The sequence below is a fragment of the Eupeodes corollae genome, chromosome 3 (assembly GCF_945859685.1).
Source record: "Eupeodes corollae chromosome 3, idEupCoro1.1, whole genome shotgun sequence".
NCBI classification, from domain to species: domain Eukaryota; kingdom Metazoa; phylum Arthropoda; class Insecta; order Diptera; family Syrphidae; genus Eupeodes; species Eupeodes corollae.
Genome location: NC_079149.1, coordinates 89,177,864 through 89,188,851, shown reverse-complemented (window position 1 = coordinate 89,188,851; position 10,988 = coordinate 89,177,864).

Genomic DNA, 10,988 nt, shown 5'->3' with positions numbered 1-10,988 from the left:
ATCAGCCCTCAGTACACATAACTCAACGTAATACTCTATGTATAATTAGGATGAAAATGAGTGCACATTTTTTTCGTTTTTTGAATTTTGAATATTAAAACAACTGTAATCGTATAGTTAAACTTTAATATCCATTTATTTCAGTTATTTCTTTGAAGATTATTAGCAGCATGTTGGTATTTTGTTATTGTTGTGATAAAAGAGATTATGATTTCGTCTTTTGTACAGGCCGGCTAAATATTTTCAATTTCGATACCATAGAATTTTAAACTTCCGGAACTCACCGTGCATGACGAATATTTTATAGGAATTTTATGCAAATTGTAAGTAAAATTAGCAAACATGTTTAACAAATGCAAAATTGGGGGAATAGTACCTACCTATTTGCATACCAAGACATTTCAGTTCGTGCGAAATGGTTTACTTTACTTAGTGACAGGGTTCGTGATACAACATAGCTACATAGGAACAAACATTTCTTTCATATGGTTAATTTTGTTGATGAAATTCCGGTGAGTTATAAAAATTGTATATACGGAACATTTTATATGATGTTCAAATGGTAGACATGTGCATTCAAGAGGACACAAGCGTCCACAGGTTTTTCTCAAAACCCACCTCTGTCTATCAACTCCTACTCTTACCTCCCCGCGGTGAACATCGGGTGCCTAGTACCTCAACTGGAGATTGGGTTCCAACCCCAGTGGAAAGTTGTTGGGGGCAGCAAACGACAGAGGGGGGGGGGAGAGGTGTTTCCACTAAGGCACCTCTCCTTATCCAGGCGGCAGCGGACGAATTCTCGAGATGGAATTAACGGTGGCGTCTACAGTTCCCGTAAAGTTGAACTACTTAGTGAACACCTTATATAGGGCTTCTTCGACATATTCGGAGCACAGGCCTGTGAGGAGCGGTTTATCCGGCTCCCCTTCCTTGGAGTTATACTAAGGATCTGGCCCTCCAGGTTGGGGGTTGTGCGTCGGGGTGACTTCCTGGCCACGTAAAAATACCTTAAGTTTCGAAGCACCAACAAGCCTCGGATACGGACGGATTCACTGTTGACAACCCACGCAAACGAAATAAGGACAACGAACTTCGGATATGTACGTGGAATGTTAGGTCCCTTAACAGACCACGTGCAGCCGAACAATTAGCGGAATCTCTAAACTGCTGCAAGGCAGATATTACAGCCATCCAAGAAGTGCGATGGGATGGACCGGGCAAACGCAAACTAAAAGACTGCGATATCTACTACGGCGACTGCTACCGAGAACAAAGACAGAGTCTTTTTGGGTGTGGATTTGTTGTTGGAACTAGACTCAGGCAAAAAGTCCTGAGATTCAACAGTGTGAGCGAGCGCATCACGACAATCCGCATCAAGGCTAAATTCGCCAACATAAGCCTCATATGCGCGCATGACCCAACAGAGGAGAAAGATGAAGACACCAAAGACATATTCTTCGAGCTCTTGCTGCCCTGGCTGTGACATTAAAATTGTCTTAATAGATTTTAATGCCAAGCTAGGAAAAGAAGACATCTTTGGTGGCATAATCGGGAGATACAGCCTGCACAACACTACCTCCGACAACGGATTCAGTCTGGCCGCTAGTACGCAGTTCACACATCTTAATATCCACAAGGGGACCTGATCAATCAACCGTCAACTAGATTGACCACATTGCGATCGACGCACGACACTTCTCCAGTATCCAGGATATCCGAACATTCCGAGAGGCCATCATTGACTCGGACCACTACCTCGTTGTAGCCACAACAAGGAAGTACTGTGAGAAGATTCGACGTTAGACGGCTACAATCGCAAGAGACTGCCATGTCCTTTTCCGATCGAGTCTCTAATAACCTCTTAAGGAGTCCTATGCTGCATGCATTAAGCATTGAAATCCAGTGGCAACATTGCCTTGCAGCCATCAGAGATGCCGCCTCTGAAGTTCTAGGTTTCACACGGCCACCACAGCGAAACCCCTGGTTTGACGACGAATGCCGGCAAGCTCACGCAGCGAAACAAGAGGCATACAAAACAGCGCTGCACAAAAGGACTAGAGCTGCTAGCGAGCTCTACGAGCAGAAGAGGGGAGAGGAACACCGGCTTCTTAAATGGAAAAAAGAGAGCATGAGAAACGCGCGATCGAGGAGATAGAGGGATGTCACAACAGGAATGAGGTTCGTAAATTTTACCAAAAGGTAAAAAAAACCTCCCAAGGGTACCAGCCACGAACCGAAGCCTGTAAAGAAGATCATTGGAACATCGTAGTAGAACCGCAGTCGATGTTGAGAATATGGAAAGATCACTTCTCCAAATTATATAACGGCGATTACGAACCGAATTCCGCTGTAAGGGAGATAGAACCACTCAACCTCGGCGACGCAGATCAATAATTCCGCCTACCCGACCTTGACGAAGTGAAGATAGCTATATCTAAACTTAAGTCAGACAAAGCTGCTGGAGCTGACAACATCACTGCCAAACTATTCAAAGCAGCAGGCGATGAGTTGGTAGAGAGCATGCACCAACTCATCTGCAAAATATGGTCGAAAGAAAGCATGCCCGATGAGTGTAATCTCAGCAAAGTAGACCCTCTAAACTGCGCCAACTACAGAGGCATAAGTCTCCTTAACATTGCGTATAAGATCCTCTCTGCCGTATTATGTGAACGTCTGAAGCCATTCGTCAACAACCTGATCGGTCCTTATCAGTGTGGCTTCAGACCAGGAAAGTCCACTATCGACCAAATATTCACACTACGGCAGATCTTGGAAAAACCCAGGACCTTCAAATCGATACCCACCATCTCTCTCTCTACCGAGCAATGTCTAGTTTTGGCATTCCTGTCAAACTTATCCGTTTGTGCAGAATGACGATGGAGAATGCACGCTGCTCTATCAAGGTCGGAAAAGATCTCACCGAAGGTTTTGGACAAGGCGATGCACTGTCATGCGACTTGTTTAACATCGTTCTGGAAAGAATTGTGCAAAACTCAACCGTCAACACTAGAGGCACAATCTTCCATCGAACTACTCGGATACGCAAATAATATTAACATGATTGGAAGATCGTGATGTCTGTGGAGAGTTTTTGAGCATTGAGACGGAAGCGAAGAAGATGGGTTTAGTGTTTAATGAGGGCAAGACCAAGTATATGCTGCCATCAAAAAAGGAGACTGAACGACGACGTCTTGGACAAAACGTACGCATAGATGGAGAATGGAGGAGAAGATATAACAACTAACTGTACGGGCTGTACAGCGACACTGACCTTGTTAGCAGAATTAAAGTCCAACGGCTAAGATGGCTAGGTCATGTAGAGCGGATGTACATCAACGCTCCAGCCCGGAAGGTCTTCGAATCCAATCACGAGGGACGGCGCAGTAGAGGAAGACCGCGACTCAGGTGGCGCACCCAGTTGGGAGAGGACCTCAACCAACTTGGAGTGCGAAACTGGAGACAGCTAGCTAGGGACCGAACTGGCTGGAGACGCATGTTGGTTGAGGCCCAGGTCCGCCCGGACTGTAGCGCCACCTTAAGTAAGTAAGTAGCTATGGTAGAAGTCGAAAAAGGGGTTCAACGATTCCGTCCGTCTGTCTGACCTTCCCCCTACAGCCTAAACCATTGAGTCGATTAAGTTAAAAGTTGAAAGTTAGGGTTTTAAGCAGATTTGTGTTAGACTTTTCTTTCACTTGTTTTAAGACTAAAAATATCAGCATCAGGGGCAAGTCGTGAATTTTATCTTGTTAACATAGCAATAGCAATTTAATCGATACCAAATAATTGAATAACCTATAATGCACATTGTGATTTCAATCATAAAATTAGTATGAACTTGAAAAAATATTCAAGTATTTTTATAATTAACAAAAAGCAACAAAGCTATTATTAAACTCGAATATTTTGCGTTCAGAATAATTTTATTCGACGAAGAATATGGTTTTTGACATCTGCCTGATTTAAGCTTCTCATAGGAAGTTATTGGACAGGTTCAGACAATATAAAAGACTCCATTTGCAGTCAACTGCATTCTTTGAATGTAAATTTTGATTAAAGCAGTTAGTTAGTTTTTCAAATGTCACAAATTTCAAACTTGGAACTATACTTTATTAACTTCTACCACCAATTCATTCAAAACACTACTCAAGCAAGCTACAAGTGCATCACGAATAACATTTTGGGCCTTACCATAAATCAATTCTCAGCTCTTGTGGAACTCAAAAGTATTTGTTGCGTGTGCTGTCAAAACCACTGACATTGCAAACCATGGAATTTAATTTGACTGTCCGTTTATAGTTCAATTTCCCAACAATAAATTTAACTGGAGGTTATCCCTTAACCTAACTATTAAAATGTGTATTAGTATGGCAAAATATTTAAAACCCAGTTAAATATTTTGCCATACCTACTTATAAACATTTTAATAGTTACGAGTAGGTTAATAATTTCCCAAAAAATATTTTAGGTTTAAATAAAACAAAAAACGGGTGTTTCTAAGCGTGTTTTTTATAACTATTCCGAAGAGGCCCTAAGTGAAGCTCTTAAAAAAATTAGGGAAGAAAAATGGGCAATCCGAAAGGCAAGCCAACAGTATAAAGTCCCAAGAACAACACTGCAGGACAGACTTCATGGTCGAGTTGCTGAAAAGCCTATATCCGTATGGGCCCAGACACGGTTCTTAGAATGAGGAAAAGTGCTTGGAAGATTGGATAATCAACCTGGCAAAATGTGGATTTCCACTTAAGCCATCAGACTTTCTGAACACCGTTCAAAAAATAATTTTGGAGGACAAAAGACATACACCATTTAAAGACGGCCGTCTTGGGAAAAACTTGGTACTACGCATTTTTAAAGCGGCATCCTCAAGTGTCCCTCAGAACTCAAGAGGGAGTGTCAAAAGGACGAGCAATCGTTACGGAGGAAGTACTTCGAAAATAGTTTCGAGATTTAAAGGGATATTTGCAGGAGATAAATGCTGCAGATATTCTGGAAGATCTTCCAGAATCTTCAATGGAGACGAAACGTCATTTTGCTTGACTCCAAAAACTGGTGTAGTTTTGGCTCCTAAGGGATGGAAAAATCTATACAAGGTTAATGCAGGAAATGAAAAGGAGACATTAACCGTTTTATTTTTGTTCAGTGCTGATGGTCAAACTCTACCGCCTTTGGTCGTGTTCCCATATGTGCGCCCTCCACCAGATTTGGTGAAAAGCATGCCGGACAAATGGGTATTGGGAAGATCGGAGACTGGTTGGATGCGATCCGACACTTTCTGAAAACAATATTAAGCGGCCAGTATTATTTTTGGTCGATGGTCATAAATCCCATCTGACCATGGAACTGAGCGTCTTCTGCAGGAGTAATGGGATAATTTTGTATGCACTTTATCCAAATACAACACACATTACTCAGCCAGCTGATGTGGGTGCATTCAAGGGGCTTAAAAGTGACTATAAAAAACGGTTCATAAATGGCAGACCATTCCAGGAAATGAAAATAAGGCTGTGACGAAGACCAACTTCTGCGAACTTCTAAAAGCTGTGCTGGACAGCACAGACAGGACGGAAAGCATTAAAAACGCTTTTAGAAAGTGTGGAATTTTTCCATTCAATGCAGATGCTATTGATTATGCTAAATGTGTCCAGAATACGCTTGAGAAACTTCACGTAACCCCACCGGAAAGAGTCACAGCTTTAAGTCTCTGCTTCTTAAGGAAGCAGATAAAGTCTTATCTACAATTGACAAACCCACAATCAGTGGTAGGACTTGACAGTAGTATTTTGAAATTAGTTTATAAGCATTATGTTTTTTTTCGAGCATGGACTGAACTTTATTTTTTTTTGTGATTTTCTTTGTGGTATTTTAAGTATTTAATTTAGTTTTAAAACATAAATCAAAGTACATATGTACCTACCTTTTTTTAAAAAGTCATTAATAAATAATTGTTACTCAAAAATTTGTTTTGTTCTTATATTTTCTCTCAAAGATTTCGAACCATTTATTATTTCGAACTCTCAATAATTTTAATCAAAATATTGTACAATTTAATTTCATTCAAATATTTTTGTTTTGTTTATGTTTGCAAATTTTACTTACGTCAATTCAATTGCTGTCTTTTTGACAAAGAGTGTAGTAGATATTGTAATAGAAGGCTAATTAGTAAAAGACGTGTTTATTTTGGTTATTAGTATACACGCAAATTAACTCGCTGTTAAAATTTAACTCAATAATACCTAAACGTGTGTTTAGCGATTTATTATTGGTAAGGCCCTGTGTATTGTAAATAAAATGGAATCGTGCAGAAAATAAATAAGTAATAGAGCAATAAAGTTCAGCTTTCAGTTGAATGAAAACACATGACCAATTGTCATTCTGACATAAGTTGACTTGATAGGGAGATTTTTTCTTGACTAACTTTCAAATAAAGTTGCCTCTATTGGAAGGCAATTTTTTGGCAGCTCGCCTATCCGATACTAGAAACTTGCCTTACTTTCAAGTCCCTTATTTCGCCTGAACCTGCCTATCGTAATTGGTCCGGTTTGCTGAATTTAAAATTTTTAAATTTCATGACGTTTCAAGGTCATTAGAATCTAAATAAATTATTTTTACAGAGATGTCTATTCGTCCATATCTCAAGCATCAGTAGATATTGTAAATCAAAGACGTTATTTTGATTTCAGTTATTAACTTCCCATAGAAAGTTATTGTAATGGGTCCGATTTGACAAATTGAAAATTTTAACATTTCTCGACGTTTAAAGGTCCCTAGAGTACGTGTGTACGTACGTTCACGACGATTTTTCCTCGTCCATAGCTCAAGAACCAGAAGAGATATCGATTTCAAATAAATTTTGTTATACAGATAATAAGGCAGAAAGATGCAGAAACCTCTGTCAAGAAAATTGCGTGGGTGGTTTTTTTTACCATAGCAGTTTGAAAAAAAGGTGAACATTTTGGTTAACCCTAAATATGTTACGGTAGTACCCGTGGTATGATGGTTAGTGCGTTGGACTGTCATGCAAGGGGTCTTGGGTTCAATCCCTGCCTGTGGAAACTTAATTTAAAAAAATAATTTTCGCGGGTATTGCCTCTTGCGAGGAATTGACAAATCCTTCAAGAGTAGTTCTTGTCATGAAAAAGTGCTTTCTCAAACTAGCCGTTCGGATTCGTCCTAAAATTGTAGGTCCCTTCCATTCCTGACCTAGTACAGTACTCGCACACAGGAATGGTTGAGAGTTGTAAGTCACTAGGCCCTGGTTCACAACGGACTGCTGCGCCACCCCAGTTTTTTTTTTTAAATATCTTACGAACAAAAACGCTAGAGACTTGAGTTAAATTTTATATAATATATTGTAACGTAATATCAAAGAAGTATATTTTTTGAAAAAAAATCTATTTAACGTTTTTTTTTATAAATCAAAAAAACTGAAAAAAAAATTGTCACCTCCAAAATTTTACGACAAAAGTAAGATTTCATCTCCAAAACAATTTTGTGCAACGAAGAATAATGTTTTTGACATCTGATAAAATTTTGAGAAAAATCTAATTGACAGTTTTTTTTTTATAAAAAATAAAAATCTAAAAAAAACATTACTCAAAGTTAGTAAAAATTGAATTTCGATTCAAATATCTTTTCAAAAACTTGAAATTTAGGCTTCAAACTTATTTTATCTTATAAAAAATATTGTTTTCAACATTCAGTAAAATTTTGAATAAAATCGAATTGACAGTTTTTTTTACAAAAAATTAAAAATCGAAAAAAAATTAACAAAAGTTGGTAAGAAATAATTTTCGACTCAAATATCTTTTAAAAACTTTGAGATAATAGCTTCTTACTAATTTTCACTTATAAGAAATATTGTTTTCAACGGGTCTACCACGATATCTAGAAATTAATTATCTAGAAAGTAAAAATCTCGAATATGAAAACCTCGAAAACAAAAATCTAGAATTGAAAAAATCTCGAAAACAAAAATCTAGAAAATAAAATCTCGAAATGTCAAAATCTAGAAAAAAAAAATCTCGAATGCAAAAATCCAGAATGCGTGTTTGAATTTTTGAGGCAATGTTCAAAATTCGCGCGAATTTTAAACATTGCCTCAAAAATTCAAACATACATTCTGGATAACTTACTTCGCCTTAACAAACTTAAAGTTGACAAGATATCAATTATACAATTGCACATTGCTACCCATGCACCTTTCTTATTATTTGCAACTATTTTTCTTGCTCAGAAAATAAAATATTGGGTAAACCCGTGGTGGGTAGTACCCGTGACATGGTGGTTAGTGCGTTGGATTGTCATGCAAGGGATCTGGGTTCAACCCCTGCCTGTGCCACCTTAATTTAAAAAAAAAAATTGTCGCGGGTACTGCCTCTTGCGAGAAATTGACAAATCCTTCAAGAGTAATTCTTGTTATGAAAAAGAGCTTTCTCAAACTAGCCGTTCGGAGTCGGTCTAAATTGTAGGTCCCTTCCATTCCTGACAACACTACTCGCACACAGGAATGGTTGAGAGTTGTAAGTCACTAGGCTCTGGTTCACAACGGGCTGTTGCGCCATCCCATTTGATTTTTGAAACTGATGTATTTGTTTTTTATTGAGTTTTAACTGTAACAAAAAATATTTGGAACTTTTATTTTTTTTCGAGATTTTTTTCTATCTCGAATTTTTATTTTTTTTCTAGATTTTTTTCTAGATAGAGTCTTTCGAGATTTTTGTTAATTCTGGATTTTTACGGATTCGGGATTTTTGCGTTCTAGATAATTTTTTTTTATTTTCGAGATTTTCGGCATTCGAGATTTTTGGCATTCTAGATTTCGTCATGATCCCGTTTTCAACAATTTGACAGTTTTTTTACAAAAAATAAAAACCTAAAAAAAATGCATAAAAGTTGGTAAAAATTGATTTTCGACTCAAATATCTTTTCAAGACTTTGAGATATTGGCTTTAGACTACTTTTATCTTTCAAAAAATAGTGTTGTCAACATTCAGTTAAAGTTTGAAAAAAATTGAATTGACAGATTTTTTACAAAAAATAATACCTTAAAAAAAACAACACTAAAACTTAGCTTTTCAAAAATTAAAAATATTGGCTTCAAACTTATTTTATTTCACAGAAAATATTGTTTTCTATATTCAGTGATTTTTATATAAAAATCAAACAGTCCGTTTTATCATAAAAAATAAAATTGATACGAGTACATATAGACAAGCTTTTAAGCAAGACAAGTCGACAGACGGGATGGAAAGTTATCAGTGTGGGTCGCATCCTAGCCTCTTTTTATTTTTAAATCTTAAAATATAGGAAATATTTGTAAACAGACTTCTTGGATACTTGAGCAAGTTCGTACGAAACAGTGGTTTACGGTATTGGGAGAACAGAGAAAAATATTGAAAAATATTATTTATCTCACACAAAATATTGTTAAAGTTTTAAACAAGACAAATCGACAGACGGGATGGGAAGTTATCAGTGTGGGTCGCATCCCAGTCTATTTTTAAAATTTGTATTGTGATGACAAACATTTTAATTTTTTGTGTTTTGTCAACTTTGGAAGGCCACATGACTAATGACTAACTGGACACAATTTTCCTCTTAGTCGATTTGAAGTGCAATTACGAAAATATATCTATTCAAGAGTCAGGGCAATTGAGTCATATTATTTCAATTGTCTCGATGTGATGTGAACTTGTTGTAATATAAACTCTTGGGTATTGAACTCATGTATCGGGACGAACCTACGTAATAAGTTCCCACACTACCTATCGATTAAGCACCGTCTTATTCGGTTTTGAAAAATTCTCTCAACAACCTCTCATCATCAAAATCTCGTTCCAAAAAAAAGAAAAGTTCTTGAAAAATGTGTCTCTTGTCATTATATACATTCATACATTATCTTCTATATTCTCCGTCGTAATTGGCGGCGTCATCGTCTTATCTTGAATGTTGTCGTCGTACCTAAGAGTATATACGCTAAACTTACTCCTTGTCGATTACAACATCACATCGGCCACAAATCCTGCAGATAATTTTCCATTCAACATAAATTCTTGAGGTTTATCTATATACATACATATATTGAATGCAAATATCAACCTTACCTATATACCTAGGTATAAGACTCTATTATGTCAGGTGCAAAAAGGAAAGAGGAAACGATTTATCCCAGACACGGTTGAGTGGTTAGTTTATGTATCATACATGAACGAATACCTGAAAACTTTATCAACGTTAAACTACATAACTCTATGTCATATGTATGTCTGGATTTGATTGTGTCCTATAAAATAAGGACTTCTTCATCTTTGGTTAGAAGCTTAGAAGTGAGTTGTCTTACATACAATTGTGGGAAGGAGTAACCACCACAAGATTATCTAGTTTCAGGAATCAACGTCAACGGTTGATCCATTGCCGGAGTTGAGTATAACAATATTCAAAAGGCTCGAATTGAAAAAAGGGCCCCAAACAGGATAAAGGGGGATTAAACCCTAACCAAATAAAATTATCAACACTTTTAGGAATCCGAATAATACTTTTACGAATCAGACTTAGTAACCAATTACAGCTATTAGGTATTGGTTTTCATCATTGGAATTTTTTGACAGGTTGGTTATTGCTTAAATTAAAAATGTCTATCATTGAACACAAATTTCCTGAATGGAATCAATTCATTAGCGGTTAGAGTTTATTTTGACTCCAAACATTACAAATTTTAAACTTATCAATCTCGAAACAGAAATGAAAACTAATGATAGCTTTAACTGGCCTCTTATATATTCTATAAAGCTAACCCAGTAATGTAAGTCTATAGTGTGATATTATAAAATGAGAAACAGAAGGGAAGTTGGTATTTAATATGTCAAGTCATTTAAATTCTTGCCTTGGTAACTTTAACAAAGTCAACTCAGTGAGTTGGTATAGGTACCTACCATATAACCATATAATAACCAACAATGTATATTGTGTGTTATAGTTCATGACAAGGA